A 19,386-nucleotide genomic window follows, 5' to 3' on the forward strand; every position below is an offset into this window, starting at 1 on the left:
CATAGACTCTAGTTCCGTTCCTCCCTTCTCTAGAAAACATCCAGTTTCACATTCACTGAGCTGTAATATCTTCAAGTATTGAACTGAATATAGATCTGCTCTCACAAACGTTTTTAGAGAGGAGGGTACATGGACTTACATATTTATGATTCATAATATTACTCAAGGGCAGTAGTTAATTAAACAGAATATGTTACTGTGGTTTATTTTAATGTATTATTGCTTCTTTCTGTGTTTTCTACTTGCACTCAAACATATGATTTGCAATTTGGTCTCATTTTACACACTGAATATTAAGTTAGATATCTCTACCACACCTTTCTACAAGAACCATTAATCCTCCACTCTATCCACTGATTGAATTAATGCCTTTTAATTTATTTTTTATTCTTTGCAGAATGAACCAGATAGCAGAGAGGTAAGATTCTTTCTTTCCCCCAACTAATCTCTCTTTCAGTAAGCTATGATGAATGTTGAATGTCTTCGTCGTTTCAATTTTTATTTAACTACAATTGTATCCAGGTACTCAGGTACTTGGATTAATCTCTCAATTTTCTGTTTTGATTACATTCTTATTCAATTCCTCCTTTGACATTTGATAAGGATGAACTTACTAAACCTTTAGACCTGGTAAAGAATGAACAAAATATGGTGTCTCCTTTAGATTTTAAAACTAGATCATAAAACTAAAACTAATTATCTTTTATTTTACCTAAGAGATATTTTGGTTTACCTAAGCAAATGAGGAACTTGTGTTCAAATGGAAAAACATGCTCCTTTTTGGTGTGTTTTTCATTTTTATAATTCACAATTTAATTTCTACAGGCAGTCCTCAAAGAAAGAAAGTTTCTCAGGTTTGCTGTGGCGGTAAGCATCATCCACTTATTCTTCTGAAATGACGAACATATTTTTCTCGAAAAATAAACTTAATTTTTGTTTATAAATATAGTTTTCACTTGACTTGATCAAACCTTTTCTTCTTTCACTCATCCAAGCACCCACAAAGAATATTGAAATTATATGTGCAAATATTAAAAAGCTGTTTTAAATAATAATTTGTACCTGTACTTTTGACTCTTTGCAAAACACTTATGCTTCCTTTTGCATAACCTATGTAGAGTTTTACAATTTTCATGCTCATTATGTTGGAATGTTCTGTATCTCTAAATGATACCCTGTGTGTGTTTTGTATATTATTTTCTGTAATTTTGCAACTGAATTGTCAAATAAAACACAAATAGAAATTTTACTTCAAGACCACTATTTAAAAGATTTGATAAGCAACCCAACTTTTTCTAAATGGTGTGTAACATAACTTTCCTTTTTTTTGTAGCCTTTATTAGAACAGCTTAGAAAGGTAAGAAATTCTCCACAGAATATGCTATAAGTTAGCAAAGGGAAGCAAGTTTTGTTCTGTCCAGTGAGTGTTGTGGCGGTGTGCCAATTCTTTATTGCCTTTTTATGGAAAAAAACACTAGATTATTGAATCAGACAGAAGAGATCAAGAGAACTCAGAGCTCTGACTTAAACAAGGTTAAAGATAGTAACAGTAAAATTTAATGGAACAAAATTTTAAAGTATTTTTAAGTGCACATTTACATACTGACAGCTTAAATTTAAAAAGCTTAGCAATGAGACACAAGGCAAGGAATGATATAGCAAGAAATATTAATGCATTCACAAAAAAAGCATATTTATTTTTTAATTTGCAGCAGAACAATGAAGGTACGTTTTCTCATAGATATTCATTTATTTATGTCCCTCTTTACTAACGTTTCTCTCTTTTTTTCTATCCTTAAGGAAAACATCAATGAACTGAGCAGGGTAAGGAATATCAATGATATTTAAATTATTTTAAAATTTAGTTCTTTCAAAAATGCATTTTATAACCTACACTTTATTGGTTTCAACAGAGAGAACTTCTGAGAGAAAAGCAGAGTGACGAACTCAAGGTAACAAAAATTTTCTTAAGACAGTGTGTCAAAAAATGTATTCTGCAGTAGGAAAAATGTGTTAATTTAGAAAAAAAGTTTTCCTGTGGCATTTATACTTTCCTTGAACTTTCAAAATGACTAATGAACTCTACTGAGAGTCTATATTGATTTTATTGATTTAACTTTGTAACTAGGAGGAGACAAGGCATTAGTATAAATGAATGAATGGATGAATGAGTGAATGAATGAATGAGTGCAATTATGGACTGACCAACTGTTTGCACTTATCACCAAAACTGAATGAATGAATGGATTCATGAATGAATACTAAGAGTATTATATAAAGCAATATATCTGCTCCAAGAATGTTTTACATAGTCATGATTATTCACTTTCTTTAAACATGATTTTTTGATCTGGGTTGTCTATCAGGTTTTTAATAGATTTAGTATTAAGAGACCACACAGGTACTCAAAATTTATGAGATAAAATATATATCCTTTTAATTATCCTTCATAGCTGAATGATCATCTTTTCTTGGCAGGATACCAGGAATGAATCAACTGAAGTAAGATTCTTTATTTTAAAACTATTAAATATAATATAAAGAAAAGAAGGAAGTAAAAACATTTCCTTTAAATACCCTAACCAAAATGAATGAATAATTCTCTTAGGTCAAAACTAAGAAAGATATCTCTAATTCAAAGAAAAAAAGATTCAACATATATGTTGGCCAGAATTATCTGGATAACTAAACCAATACTAATATTTTGAGCTTAAATTCTATGGTTCATGTCACTGCTCTCTATATTGCTATGGTCATGAAAACTGAACACAACATACTAGATGGAGAAAATCCATTTTTCTTAAATATTTATACATTGTTGAACTAATGCTTTGTGCACTTTTATTTACCACATGATCTTTAATCCAATGCTCTGTTTTGTCATCCAAAAGTCAAGTTAAAAAAAGATTAGGCTAGTTAAAGGAAAATGTAGGATTATTTACATAGATTTACCACTACATATAAGAAACTACAATAGTTTTTATTAAACTCTGAAATGCAGATTAAAGGGGTAAATTCTTTGGTTAGTCTGGTAGGTAGGCTTTTTTGTTTTCCTTATCACTTCACTATTGCCACACATTTCTATTTCCTTTGGCATCTATTTTATTTGGTAATTATCATTTTACATTTGAATGTTTGTCATGAAAAATAAAGTTAATTCTCTTTTCTTTTCTAAGGATCATGGCATGGAAGATCCTGAGGTAAGACCTTTATTTTAATAAACTCTGTGCTTATATATCATAGATAGTATACACTCTATGCTTTAAGAAAGCTATCTTCTCAAATCGAGCAAGATTGAACTTCTCAAACAGGGCTTTTATACCCAAGAATGTACAATGTTGAGCTAGATAAAGTTAAAATTAGAAGAGGAAATTTGTCATTTAAATGATAATCAGGAAGAACATTGCTTATTTATTTAAAAAAAGAGTAAAAAGCAAAATGTGTGTAAGTATTCAAAATGAAACATGAGACTCACAAAAATAAAACCCTGCTTCTGCCATCCCAGGGTATGAGCTCACTCTCGTATGTTGAGGGCGGTCCTCGGCAGACAGAATCTATTTCAGCAATTACCTTGGATCAATGGGCTATGCTACCTAATCTAAAAATATGGGGAAAACTCTCCCAAAAGACAAATAGCTTGTTGCATGTTAAAATTAATATTTTAATATGTATTTGGGAACAAAAATTATATCCATATGTAAAGATAAACATCCATGACCTAGGAAAAAAACTAAATATTTCAAAGGGTAGATGGTTTAGAAGCTAGTGTAATTTTATTCCATACTGAAATTGCTTGTTCTATTTTAATATTTCCAATTTATTCGCATCAAAACTGCCCCAAGAGTATTAGAGAATAGAAACTCAACCCAGGGTTTCAGGCAATCCAGCCTCAACAGGGCTCTTCCTTCCAGGTTTCATTTTTATCACAGGAATATATGCATTTGCATTCTACTCAAGCATGTATCTGTGTTTGTCTTAATAAAAAATTGTTTTTAAGTTATCAGGTAAGTTATTATACTCCCCTCTCCAACATATTTTAAATAAAATGGACAATCCAAGAATGTACATTATATTGGCCTTAAATCTTTTCATACCAATTGTTGTAATTCTAAACAAGGAGTTAGCAACCCAGTGTGAAAGTGTGGAACTAGTTTCCTTCCAATTCTAAAAGTCACAGAGTCATGATTTTCTTTCTTTTAGCAAAGGGAATTTGGCAGCAGTTCATCAAATGAGGTAAATCATTTTGATGTTAATTCAGTATCCCAATTAGAAAATGTTTATGAAAGCTTGTTGTACCATGAAGGTTACCTGTCCCCTAAGGTCTCATTGTACAAGACACTATGTATACAGCTCTATCCTAATTTTAACATACAAGGAGATCAACCCAACAAATGTAAGAAAGCAAATATTTGTCAGAAACAAAATTACAGAATTCTTTCTGGGCAAACAATACTATCTGTGTATCTTTGGTTCCCAAACTTTTTTTTTTCTAATATGTTTTGACCTTCCCAGATTTTGGTAGACCTAGATCTTGTTAAAAATTACAATAATGGCTATGCTTCTAAATCAATGATATAAACATGATATATCCTTTGTAGAAATCGATCAATTCTAGGTTAATCAGACACTGGAGTCCTTTGCTCTTTGTTAACCTGGAGGAGAAAAAGAGCAGGAATACAGGGTGATGAGGTCCTTCTTTTAACTTTGTGAGAAGACCTTCATCCAGGTTACAAAATAAACCCAACCCCATTATGTGGAGTTTCTGTGAGTTTGATAAAAGTGAATATTTCATATCGACCTCCAATATTCTGAATAACTTCCCTGGTGAAGGCGGTGAGAAGAGAAAAGAGAACCTTGGAGACAACATGTACCTTGAATTATTTATCTCGTCTAAGTTACCCAGGAATTTGTGGCTAAAATCAGTTTATCACAGTTAAGCAATGGAGTGTCTGGTTAATTGGTATTCTTACCTTGATATAAATTAATGTCATAAAACTAACAATGCATGTTTTTATTTTTTAAGGAAGTTGTTCCCAATAGCAATGAGGTGAGATATATTTAGGAAATTTAAAATATATTAACATTTTCTGGGATATGTTAAAATTTCCTTAAACTTTTTTTTAGCAGAAGCGCTTTCAAGGGGAAGATGTGCCCTCTGAACGCTATCTGGTAAAATTTTATTAAAAGTTTATCAAAGGCAAATGTACCAAGGAATGAGTAAGAATCTTATATTGATAAATTATTTCTCCTTTTTAATATCTGCTAAACTTTAATACACAGTAAGCAGTCTAACAGACTCTAGATGTTTACTGATCCCTTCTGAAAATAAAAGTAACAACTTTTTTACCCCAGGTATTTAATTCATGCTTTCATTTGAATATTTGTGTGTTATAGTCTATTTTAGGATCTGAATAGCAGAGTATTGGAATGGCACTCTATAGATTTGGCCAGAATTGAGTTCGACTTTAAGCTCTACCTTTCACCAGCATGTGATGTTAGACAGTTTACTTGTCTGCTATAAGTCTATAATCTAAATTCTAAAATGACAACACAATAATAAATATTTAATCATGTAAAGCAATTAATACAAGCAAGACATAGCACAAAGTAAGCACTCAGTAAATGTGGCTTGTATTAGAAACATCATCTTTTCCCACTTCATCTAATATTCTAACTTACTCCGCAAAAACCAGAAAGCAAAAGCCACTTTCAATTTTTTTAGCAATTCTGACATGACACACTGTAAGTGAAATTGCCTAAATACTCATTTATATCTTACTGCATTATAATTTATTTTAAGTTAAAAATAAGTTAAGAAAATAGTTTTTCTAATGGTTTAAAGAAAATAATTGGATTAGTCCAAATTCTCTGTGGTAGAAATAACACTAAAGTAGGATTACTAGTTCCTTATTCTTTACTCCTGGGAAAGGGCACTTTAGTATTCTACCTTTATTACTTGAAAATGATGGAAGTGGACTGAATGGTATCCACAAAATTGACAATATTTTTTCTTTTTGAATAGGAACAGCTTCTCAGACTGGACAAATACAACCTACACCAACTAGTAATATTTTATTATAATAATACAAAATAATATTCTGCAGAATTAAAATAATTAAATTTTAAATTGGGTCCACTTCTAAATATATAATTTTTTTTCAAGAAATTAGTTATTCTAGCCTTGCCATTAATAATAATTGACAAATGATCCATATGATTGCCTATGTATTTACTGTCACAGCTATTTCTTTCTACTTATGCCAAAACTAATGTTGTATATCATATCCATAATTGTTAACCAGGGAGAAATTTACTTTGACTAAATTCTACATCAAATCCTCTTAGAGCCTCCCAGATGATGCATTATATTCAGGAATTTATTCTGTTTATTTTCCCAAATTCAGTTCTGGATGGTGATTCCATAGATATGCCTCCTTGTGAAAGCACTGACATGCCAAATAAACTTTCCATTTAAGGAAACAGTGTAGTCTCTGGAGAAAGAATCAGGAATCCTAAACATTCAAATTGCTTTTGTCAAAATTCTCTAAGGAAGAGCTGGCAAGTTGATTGATCTAATTGTCTCTGGACCTGTTTCCTTATGTGTGAAATGGAAATACAGTTATTCTCACTTCCTGGTGTTATTTTGAATATTGAATGAGCAATCTACTACTCAGCTATCCCTGAGTCTAGCTTGTAGCAAGTGCAATAAAATGTTCATTTCCACTTCTCCTGCCCCCACTCCCCAGTCTCTGTAAAATTTGCTGTGCTCATGCGATTTCTGACAACATTACGAAGGTCTTTCATCAGGATGTGCATTTGAACTATAACATCATAAACTATCTGCTGATAGTATGGATAGATCAAAAACATATCAATTAGCACAACCCTCTCTTACTATTTAGCTTCGACTTTTTTGAGTATCATAGTCTTTCACTTGGGAGACCAAAATTTTTTCTTTTAGTTATATAGCAAATAAACTTGACTTAATTAGGACTTTAGGGAAAAGGGCTTGTCTGAATTTAGCAAAATTACATTTTCACATTTTCTTCTGTTACAAATGTAAGGAGAAGGAAGTCAGTAATGAATTTAATTTGGACCTCAATTGTTACTCTTGTTTCAGTTTCCAAGTTGCTTGTGTTTATAGTCCAAATAAATTTAAATATATCAATATCCCACTGGAATGCATCATTACTGATTTAAGAAATTACCTGAATAATATATTTTAGTACCTTAGTTATGATATGACTAGGCTGTAACCTCCACAAGTGTTAGAACTACATGGTCCTGCTCATAGTGTTCATCGCATTTCATAGTTGGTCCCCAGTATTTATCATAGACCCTAAGTGAATGAAGGTATCTAGTAAATGTCTGCTATTCATACATGGATAAAATCAATACACTAAAACAAAATGTTCTCTCTTTCTTAGGAAGCTACTCATGATCATGTAAGATTATTTATTAAATCTAGAATATTTTAGTATTTTCTTCACACGTTATGTTTTTATAACATGTGCTCCTCTTTCTTTTTTTAAGCAGAAATATATTCCAAGAGAGAAAATTTTCTACCACTCATATCTGGTAATATTTTATTTAAAATTTACAAAAGATAAATTTTAAACAAGTGATTAATAGTCATGAACAGAAAATACGTAGTCCTAGGGAATTGGTGAGTTATTATTTTGCCCCCGGGTATGAGCCTTACAGATTCTTTATTCTTCCAAACTATAGTAAGTCTAACCTTTAGTTGAATAATTTTCCTAAAGTTAGAAAATAAAAAGTGTATTGCTATTTTTCATAGTTTTGACATAGAATACTGCTTATCCTAAATTTCATTGTATATTGTAAAATGAATGTGATGTACCAGAAGATGTCTAAGTAATTTGGAACATATTTCCTTCTACATAGGAACCACTTCACAGAACAAATGAGGAAGACCATGCCCAACTGGTAATATTTTGCTTAATAAATTACACAATGATATATTGTGAAGCTTAAATATGTTTGTTTTTAAATAGCCTCACACTTCTGAAGATATTTTTTTCTTCTCAGGCAGTTATTTCTCACTCCCAACTTTCTGAAATAATTTATATTAATCAATCTGAGAGAGGAGAATGACTTGTCACTCTTCTTTGGAATGGGAGCTGTCTGTTCTGTCTGTCTCACCTGATACGGGCAGCACATTTATAATTCTAAACACTATGAAGTGTTAGTTTCCATGGTTACATTAATTTGTCTCTTAAGATATTCCTTAATTTTATATCTTTATGTCCATGCTTTGATTCCTGAATTCAATTTACATCTAGGAAAGTCAAACTCACTTACAATTATGCTCTTTTAAGCAAGCCATATTGGAGATTTACTATTTGACACATTTTGAAGAAAACATCTGGAGAGATATTAAATGTCTCTGTCAAAAAAACTTTCCAGTCCTGTTTTATCTCTCATCTGTGGCATGAGTTTATCTATAATACATAACAGAAACCATTTCTTCCCCTGTCCTACATTCCATTGATTCCATAGTGCTCCTGGGGCTTCTGATTTCGTTTTTAAGGTGACAGCCAGTTTCTGTGAAATATGTGCTGCTATTACAATTCTGATTCCTATCAACAGCTACACCAATTCCAATTCCAATCATGGAGCCCTTCAATCACTACTTGCCATTCAGTGAATCTTAAAAGAATTGTTGAGGATGTTTTATATGTCTTAGAAAAAATTGTATCTAGGTAATGCAATTGGCAAAATTATTAGGGTGAGTTCCCAGATCTCTAACATGAAAAGCATTTCAAAAAGTTTGCTTCTTACATCTTTGGTTTTATTCAGCCTTAAAAGTTAACCCTGATTGTCTTTTTCTATCCAGAGAGAGCCTATGAGAGTAGTGAATCAGGTAAGTGTGTGTGTGTGTGTGTGTGTGTTTTATAATACTGCCCCAAACTGTCTATTAACAGTCTGTTTTTTGGAAATTATTGTACTAGTTGCATCATGAACTAGCGCTATGCTAGTATTTCTTAGTTGTTGATGAGTGTTGGACTCTCCAGTGCTGGTTCTAACATTGCTATGGAAGATCGGATCTAAGTTGCCAAGGAAAATGAAAGAATGATTCTATGGCCATCCCTGAGTGAAGATAGCTTCAGGTCAACTTTTAAGTCAGAACAACCTCAACCAACTATTTGTGTTATTAAAATTTGACTTTTTATTAATCTATAGTACTGTGTAGTGAAAATAACTTGAGTTTTCAATCTTAGATCTGATACCTTCTAATCATATGATCTTGAGTAAATTGTGCTACTCTCTTTGAGCATTGCTTTTTCATTTGTGGAATTAGTATGGATCTATCAATTTATTTCTCCCCAAACTCCCATATCCTGATTTTTGCAGTGTTCTTTTGTGTCTTCACTTTTACAGGTAGTAACTGTGCATTCAATTCAGTTGCTTTGGTCCATTGATGCTTCAACATATATATGGCATGCTAAGTAAAAAAATAAAGCATGCAAAGAAAACCATGGAGTTTTCTCCATATGGACATGATTATGGATTAAAAACTTTCCTCAAGATTCAAAACATAGTAGTCATCAATCAATTTTATGATAATGAAGCTTCAAAACATAGTAGTCATCAATCAGTTTTATGATAATGATTCCTCACTGTGCGTCAGATTTTACTCTCAAATTTCTTCCAAAATTCTCTCATCACTCACGGGCCAAAGTAAGAGGAAAGAAAAGGCAATTACTCACTTCATTTGAGCTCTAAGGAGTACACTATCTTCACCTTTCCATGTAATTAAAAAAAAAAAGAGGGTGATAATTATAATCTTAATGAAAGTATTTGGTAGTAATATTTTAATCCATTATGGTATTTAACTGGATTTAAATCACAAAATTATTTTTACCTCTCTCTCTGTTAAGGAACTGGCCTACTTCTACTTTGAGGTAAATATATTTTATTTTATTTTTTTATATAAATGACTTAATAAAGAGAAAGTATCAGATATCATTATTTATTATAAACTTTACATAGGTAACCACAGCAAAATTTGAAATGCTTTCTTTGGTTTTTCTAATTCCATTGAAAAACACATATTTTCCACCTGAATATATAGAGAATTACATTAATACATAGAAGAAAGTAAAATCTCATGATAGATTAACAGATGCACCTATTACAAAATTTCAGAAAGGAAAATAATGTTTTGGCACCAAAACCTTATGGTTATGAAGGGGCACTGAGCTAGGAATTGGAGCATTCTTTTCTCTTTATTCCTGGCATTTCTGAAAGACCTGTATTGACCCTGGGTGGGAGGTTCTTCCCTTTCTTTGAGCTCAGTCTTTCATGGAAAATTAAACTATAAAATTAAATGGCAAAAATTATACTTTCCAGTCCAAATGTCCGTAAGTTTATAAATTATATAATAATTAAATCCACACTACTACTTTCCTCTGGACTCCGGCAAATGGACCTGTGTTAGTAATGCAGGTTCTTAGAGTTCAACACTGAATATTGACCTTGAAGAAGTGATTTATTCATTGCCCCTCAGGTACCCTAAAAAAGTCCTTTCCAAAAATTCTTTTACCATGGTCCCCCATGGGGAACAGTGTGATTTCTCATTTTTTCTCACAGTGTAAACATCTCTTGTGATGCTAATAGCCATGTCTGAAATGAATGCAATGATTCATTTTCAGAGATTCAAAACAGCAATTTCTCATACACTGTTGCTTTTTCTATGGTCTTTCTCTCTAGCCTTTCCAACAATTCTATCAGCTTGATACCCATCCCTATGCTGCCTGGTATTATCCTCCACAAGTCACACAATATATTGCTTCTCCATCATTCTTCGACATCCCTAAACGCACTGCCTATGAGAACAGTGGAAAAACAATTATGCCACAGTGGTGGTAAGTTCATTTAAATTACTGCATGCTGATGTTCTATCAAAGGAAATAAAAGAAAATTGCTTACAGAACATACCATAAAAACATTTAGAATAAACATGACACATCATGCTTAGTGCCCCATACTAGAATTTTCTGAAATGGAAAATTGTTGATACTTTTTGGTATATGGTTAATGTTAAACTATTACTCAGGAATATGTGGAACAGTGCTATCTATTCTATAAGTGAAATTCAGTCTGATGAAGGTAGGGGAAAAACTTCTCTCCAAAATAAAAATACAATAATTCAACTTTATCCTCCTTGCACTTTTATTAATCTTTAAATGTCTTTCTTTTGATTATACGCATGATATATATTAGAAAGCAGTGCAGGGAATAAAGCACAGATTCTGGCATCCAGAAGTCCTAAATTCAAATCCTTATTTTTTCTGGTTACTTGAAATAATATAATGATGCTTGTTTTTATAACTCTGAAGGTGATTAAATATAATAATCTGTTAAGCATACTGCTGGGAAAATAAGTAGTGGTCATTTTTTGATTTAGAAAAATTTTATTGCCGACTACCTTCATCACATGATTTTAACAATTTTTGTTCCTTCAGAAGGATCAGTTGAATTCTCAGGAACTCCACAATTATGGTCTTTGGTAAGTTGGAAATTACTTGTCTAACCATTGATCCTCTTTTCATATGAGAACTCAGTACAAAGATATGACTGTATTCTACAAAGGTTTTTTTTTTTCCTGTAGTCTAGCTGCATGAAGACACATTAGCAGTTAGAAAATAATTAAATTGTCTTGGACATTTGCAAATTTTTGTTTCATAATAATAATAAATTTAAATAGCAATAAAAATTAGCTCATCTAATTAATATAATTTATTACATTGAAACTCCTATACAAGTATAGGAGTGTTGATGTTACTAATTTTCCATCAAGACTCTGGTGAACCCAACAGTGGAATCCTATTCTTTATGATCACTGCAGTAGAAATCCTTAGCAAGTCACATAGTAAAACCAAGTGTTTGTCTGTCAAAGAAAACAGACTTAAATGTCTCCAGGTTTGTTTTAATTACTTTAATCCAGTGTATTGAAGTTTCTAATTGTGTGTATGTGTGTGTGTGCATGTGCGTGCATGTGTGTGCGTTTTCCCTTTCCAGTGGTGGAATCTTCCCTTACAACAGATCAAAATAAGGAAAATGATAAAAGTCTGACATATGTGCAAGCTTTTTCTTTGAATTACCTTGCCATATTTTCTGTTACTGCAAAGGAAAATGCTACCTAGTAATAAATTGTCTGTAAAACTTAAAAATCAGGAGCAATGGGTATGTACATCAGTAACAGGAAAGCACAGATAACTTTGTAAGCTTCATTTTAAGATGAAGAAAAAACAACTTTTAAAATGTATCATATCATAACAGTGCCTCTTCCCTTCAAAACATGTGACATAACTAACCACATATTTCTTTTTCTATTTACAGATGGGACTGAAAATTCCATGCTCTAAATTTCTTTCATCTATCATGTAAAACCATTCTATCCAAAGGCTTTGACTGCTATTTTAGAATAGGACAGTCCCAAATTGAAGGCACTCTTTCTTCTTGAGCTCTCTACTGTATATTAGATAGCATATCATCCTTAAGTGAAATTGTCCTAACAGTTTATTGTCTAAATTCCAGTTGTATCATGCCAGTATGAAAGCCACTGCGTCAGAGGGAATTAAAGTCTTTACTAAATTTCTGTATGGAAAATTTGTTTTAAAAGCCTTTGAATCACTTCTCCTGTAAGTGCCATCATTTCAAATAATTGTGTGCAGTGACTGAGATTTTTTCTTTCTTCTTTTCAATAAATTACATTTTAAGGCACCATTCTATTTTTTATCATTAATCCATTCAGCACAATTTACACAATCTTGTGAGTCTTTATGTATATAACATTTTGTTTCCACTGAACTTTTATGACACTTTCAATCAAATTTTAATGAAAAAAATTAAGTGTTCACTTCTAGCTGATGCTGGTAGATTATAAACTGGGTCTAAGATATTTCATTTGAAGTCAGCTGTTTATAGAATATTTTCTATGAGAACATAGGTGTGGCTGCAGAGAGGAACAAGTGTGGCAGTTGTGGGTGCATTAGGAATTTGAACAACCTAGTTATGCTGTTTACTTATGCCATCAGAACTTGTTTGGGCCCAGTTCATTTGATTATACTTGAGTTTATAACTAGGTAGATTAGATAACAATGATTTAAAGAATTAGCACAGGACACACAGTAACAAAGTATTCATGGTGAGCTGTTTAGTGTCCTCCAAAACTCCAATGAGGAGTTATTTCTCAAAATGACAATAGTTGCTTACTCTGATATCTTCAAATACCCAGGTGAAATTTACTTTCCAGGGTTTATTACAGGCTTCCCAACCAACCCAATCTGTCATGACTTTTTAAGAGCCTTGTATCCCCCAGATCACAAAACACAGGTAACAAGGTCTCTTGTACCACAGCTTAGACAATCTAGATAGCTATCAGTGGTTCTGTTTCTTATTAATTAAGTATATACATAGACATAACATCCAAACATGTATTTTTTGCCTTGAAAAATTTTTTAAAAAGCCATTTAACATTGGGTCTCCTGCCTTCTCTGTGTTAAGAAGTACAAGGTGAAACAACTTGTTATTCAATCTAGAGAAGGTTTGTCAACATACTCAGACTACTGGACCTGCAGGAAATTAATGGAACGTACAGATCACTATGTCTTCATAAAATGTATCTCCCAGCTTCTATCATCATGTCAGTTCCCAACAAATCAACAAAACACAGCTTCATGTGTTGTGAATCCTACAGGAATAAAGCCATCGATTTAATGAATGCATGATGAACTGTAGTGCAATAAAACAGTCACATTTTTTGTAGACTAAACTGTGATGCAAGACTAGAGTAGACTTGTCCTTAAAAACTGTCCTATGTGAAAACAAGTTCTGTTTTTAAGATGAAAGCAAACTGCTACTGGTATTTTCTTCTTTTTCTTTAGTTTTTAAATCAGAATGGAGAAAAAATCATTTACTAGCTGTAAAATAAGTATCAGGAATTTATCTGATGTGTACCACATTAAAATACCACCTGTAATAGGTGTCATAACCTCATTAAATTTGAAATAATCTGTTGTTATTCTCCAAGAAGCTATTTCAAAGGCCAAGTGGGGAAGTAGAATAATGATGTAATCCACTATCTTTTAGTCTTTGCATCTTTTAGTGTTTAACAGTTGTTGTAATTCTCACAGAGATGCAAAATTATTATTTTCTTATAGAAAAAAACCACAACAATGGTTTCTATTTGGTATTTTTTGACCTCCTCACACCATACATCAGGGAGGTAATATGGGGATTAGACCAGTTGCTAAGTATATCCAGTCAAACTATACACTCTGAACTTAGGACTTATCATAAATGGTTTAGACTATCACTAGGCTTGAAAGGAGGCAAACTTGGGTGGCAACACAAATTATTGCTTGACTCAAAGAAATCTCAACATGAACCAAAGATTATCAAGACAGTCTCCATTCCAAGTAATGAGTGGTAAGACAGAGCATGGAATCCAGAGTCTGTAAGAGGATCAGATAGTACCCTTTATCCAGGTAAATGCCCCAAATTCATAGTCTGAAGATAAGTACCAGGGTTGGAAATATGATGTTATAGCATAGAATTCCTGTAGAATTTTGACGTTCCCTTCATTCCAGGGATATAGATCCATAAATTGATTCTTATTTGTAAATAGCAGGTGGGTGTCACTGTCTCTAATAGTAGCTTGAGCCAGAGTTTTGTTCACCAGAATATTTTTGTATTTATATATTAAAAAACAATGTGATAAGACAGCCATTAATTTTCCTAAGGATATAATAATGAGCCTCACACAGAGATCATGTCTGGTTTGACCATTTCTCATGGAATAATTACCCCATTCACTATATCTCTGAAATTTTAAATTATCACTTTGCTTCAGAGTTTACCAGTTATCACTTGGTTTGGTGACACTATTCTCCTTCCGTTTCCCCTGAGGTCAGAAATACAATTTCAGTTACTTTGCACCTCCCACTCGAGTTTTCAGTCAACTGTCGTTAGGCAGAAAATATTTTTATAAAAGTTTATTCTTCACGGAAAATTTAAAGGAGAGTCATTTATGCTTTGTCTATAGACACAGGGAAGTGATGGGCCATTTGAACTAGGCATATCTATTTACAGATGTTTAAATGTTTCCATTTGGATTATGGTTACCAAACTGCCTTCTAGAGCTTGACAAATAACACAAGTGAGTAAAAGAAATGGCTGTGAAAAAATGGTGCTGACAGTGAACTGAAGAATGTATGCGTTCCTCTTCTGCTACTCCTTCCAATCCATTGTTGACATGCAGGAGTACACAGGTCAAGTGTGACCAAGTATTGGGAACTTCCAGTTCATATCAAGGTTGAATCCTGGTTATAGTGAAGCAAAAGTGAGAAGTGGGAAATTAAGGTAACGATTAGCTACAATAAACAAAGAAATCATGATTTCATCATGAAAAAGAGGCACAGTGAGACTTTCAGGAGCATTTGGGATCTGGAGTTTCTCTAAATTTTCCATCTCTTCCAACATATTTCACTTTCAGTAGTTGGGATCCTACTGTCCTAAATTTCACAAGACCTACTCAGTTTGAAAATTCAGGTCATTTTAATCACTATAGATTAAATGTTTGTGCTCCCCCAAATTCATATATTGAAGCCCTAATCCCCAATGTGATGTCATTTGGAGGCGGCATCTTTGGAGGCAATTAGGTCATGAAAGTGGAATGTAGGGGCTTCCCTGGTGGCACAGTGGTTGAGAGTCCGCCTGCCGATGCAGGGGACACGGGTTCGTGCCCCGGGCCAGGAAGATCCCACATGCCATGGAGCAGCTAGGCCCGTGAGCCATGGCCGCTGAGCCTGTGCGTCCGGAGCCTGTGCTCCGCAACGGGAGAGGCCACAACAGTGAGAGGCCCGCGTACCACAAAAAAAAAAGAAAAAAAAAAAGTGGAATGTCTATGAGTGGGATTAGTGCCCTTACAAGAAAAGATATGAGAGAGATGATCTTTCATTCTGTCGTGTGAGGATACAGCCATCTGCAAGCCAGGAAGGGAGCCTTCATCAGACAAGATCTGCTGGCACCTTGATTTTGGACTCCTAGTCTTTGGAACTGTGAAAAATAGATGTTTGTTGTTTAAGCCATTCATTCTGTGGTGTTTTGTTATGAAATCCTGAACTAAAACATTAATTTTATAATTCAAAAACTCCATCTTGGATTTTGTTTTTCAAAAATATAAGCTGTATGGTCATAAGTGGTGAAAGATCCACTAACATAGAACCATGAGGTACAGAAACTTGGTTCTCTTCTGTCAGGAATCTTATGGTTCCAAGTGACATAAATAAATCTTATCTCAAAATAATGCAAAGAAGAAAGGAATTTATTAATTTATGCAAATAAAAATTGCAAGAGTAGAGTACAGTGGGATTTAGGAACTTGAAGGTAGTCGTTAACACTTTTGTTCAAACTTCACCATCATTATTCCATGGACTGACTTACTTTGTAGATGTGGGTAGCCCACATCTCAGGGGTTTATGATCATTCAGGTCCTATAATCCTAGAGGAAGTGATAATACTGCAGTTTCCCTGAGTGTCTATGCATCAATAGAGGAATGTTAATTTTTCTGTTAGGTTCAAGAACCTCTCCCATTGGAGATAAGGGATTGTGGTATCATGATATTCTTGGCTTGGAACATATAGTCACTTCTTCATCCAAAAGCAATTAAAATATTCTAGCTACATTTTAAGATATACCAAATTGCAATTGTAGAAGTTCAAAATTAAATTTTGTATGTTATTTGAGATTTCATTATTTCAAAAAAATTTCTTCCATGGGGAATAAATTTCAATGTCTTCCCATTTGCAAGCTTTGCTCTTAATAATTTTAGTAAGGCAGAACTTTTTTGGTTCTCTACTTGTTAAATAATTTGATCAAAGATTTTCAGCTGATTTTTGAACAAAATGTTACCAAATTTTGTACATTTCATTGCATTTGTTTCCTAGGATTGCTATAACTCAAAAACATAAACTGGGTAGCTTAAAACAACAGAAATTTATTTTCTCAAAGTCTGGAGGCTAGAAGACAGAAATCAATGTATTGGTTAGGGCCATCTCCCCTCTGAAGGCTCTAGAGATCCTTCCTTGCCTCTTCGGAGCTTCTGGTGGTTGCCAAGAATTCTTGGCATCCATAATTTGTGGTTGTATCTTATAATTACATCACTCCATTTTCTGCTTCTGCCTTCTCATGGCTATCTTTCCTCTGTGTATATCTGTGTATGTCTCTGTCCAAATTTCCCTTTTTTTTATAAGAACCACAGTCATTGGATTTAGATCCCATACTCTAATCCAGTATGACCTTATCTTAACTTGATTACACCTACAAACAACCTATTTCCAAAAAACGTCACATTCACAGGTACCAGGGCTTAGGACTTGAACATAACTTTTGAGGGGAAAAAGTTCCATACACTATAGTCACTGATACAGAAAATTCAGTATTTTTGTAGTATAGTTAGATCAGTTTTCATATTGGTTCTCTCAAAGACTCAGGCATTTCTTCAATCTAACTGGTACTTATTAAAGAGAAAATACATTCTCTCATGTTAAAATATTTCTTTAAATTCAGTATCAACTTTGTTACAATATTTTATGTTTATTCATTTTGTGTTTATATAATAAACATTTATAAATGTCTACAACTTCTGCTTCTATTTAGATTGATTGTTTACTGAAATTTGTTTGGAAGCAATTATAAATTATGTATATGCCTGTACCCTATGTAAATGGAGGTAAGGAAAGATGAAAGCAATGCAAGAACAACTTCACTACAAGTTGAAGGATAATCAGCAGGTGTGCTTTATCAGCACATAAGATTTTTCCAGAAAGGCTGTGCATACCGTGGGTTAATCTCAGCTGGTCTGGATTGGCTGTATGTTTGTCTTCAGAGTTACTGACCCTTGGCCAACACTATGATATTTAATAACTGAAAGTAAATTGTATTCTGTAACCATATGTCTGTGAGTTGCTTCCAGCAGGATATATCAGCCTGTCAACATTGTTTAGTAATAGTTGAATATGGTTTGCACCAGATTTCAGTGGAATCTAGGAGTGAAGGAGCAAATTGGGGTTTGGCTTTCAACAGTTAAAACTAGTCACGTAGCTAGAATATGCCTGTATGACTAGCTTATTGTAAGAGATCCTCACAACAAATATTTTTGAGCTTCCTGGTATTGAGGTACTTTGCACACCCTCGATTATGGTTTAACATGTGAATATGAAACATATCTTTTGATACCAAGCAGTGGAAGGATAAATAAAGTTTGCTCCTTAGATTTCAGTGCATACCCTTCTCCTGTTGTTGTACTCTATCTTCTGCCTGTAATAAAGCTGTTCTGTTAATATAAACTGTTTGGGTCCTCTGAATTGTTTTAGCTATTAAAAATGGAAGGTGATTATTGTGTAATGACCACCTCTGAATAATATACAGAAAATAAAAGAAGGGAGAATTAATGTGCAAGTTCTCTCTTACCTCCTGCTTCTCATTTTAAAAATTTCAGCCCAGTGGGGGCTAAAACTATGCGTTTCACAGCAGCATTAACCAACTATTCCACAGCTTCTGAGGAAACCAGGTTTTATGCCCTAGTATGTAATTACATTCAAGTCCAAAAGCAAATAATTGATTCTGCATTGGTGAGGCCCCAACCACAGGGAAAAGGAAGAAGGTAGGCAATGTACTGAGTGCCCACATCTAAATGAATTACCACAGAGTACTCATCTTACAGGCTAAGGGAAAGAATTTCACTAATACCTGAGAGCACTTTCTCACATTCCCTATCAAGTTCTACCTTCCCTCAGATAACCAATAGTCTAGTTTATCTCATCAGATATTAATTGCTCATAGATTCTAATAGATTCTATTTATGGGGTTGTACATTCCACTATATTTTGTGTCCAGTTACTGTCATTCAGTGTTATTTATATAAAATTCATCCACATTGTTTTGTGTGACAGTAACTCATTCATGTTAATTACAGTATAATATCCCTTTGCATTGTATACCATAATTTATTTATACAAAATACTGTTAATTCACACTTATGTTGATTTTAGTTTGGGATATTAATAATAACGTTGCTAAGAATATTGGTTAAATGTTTTACAGCATATATGTGTATATGTATATATGTATAAATGTCTTTAGAGCAAACATATATAAATATATTATATATATATATATTTATTTATTTATTTATTTATTTTGGTTATATACCTAAGAGTGAAACTGCTAGTCATAAGATAAGCAGATGCTGATCTTCGACAAAGACTAATGCAGGTTTCCAAGTTGCTTGTACCAGTTAACATTTATTTTAGCTCTGCTTTTCATTCCTTTTGTTTGCTTGTTTTTGCAAATAC

The sequence above is a fragment of the Aethalodelphis obliquidens genome, unplaced genomic scaffold (genome assembly GCF_003676395.1).
Source record: "Aethalodelphis obliquidens isolate GAN/ISIS:26980383/991018 unplaced genomic scaffold, ASM367639v1 scaffold67, whole genome shotgun sequence".
Lineage (NCBI taxonomy): Eukaryota > Metazoa > Chordata > Mammalia > Artiodactyla > Delphinidae > Aethalodelphis > Aethalodelphis obliquidens.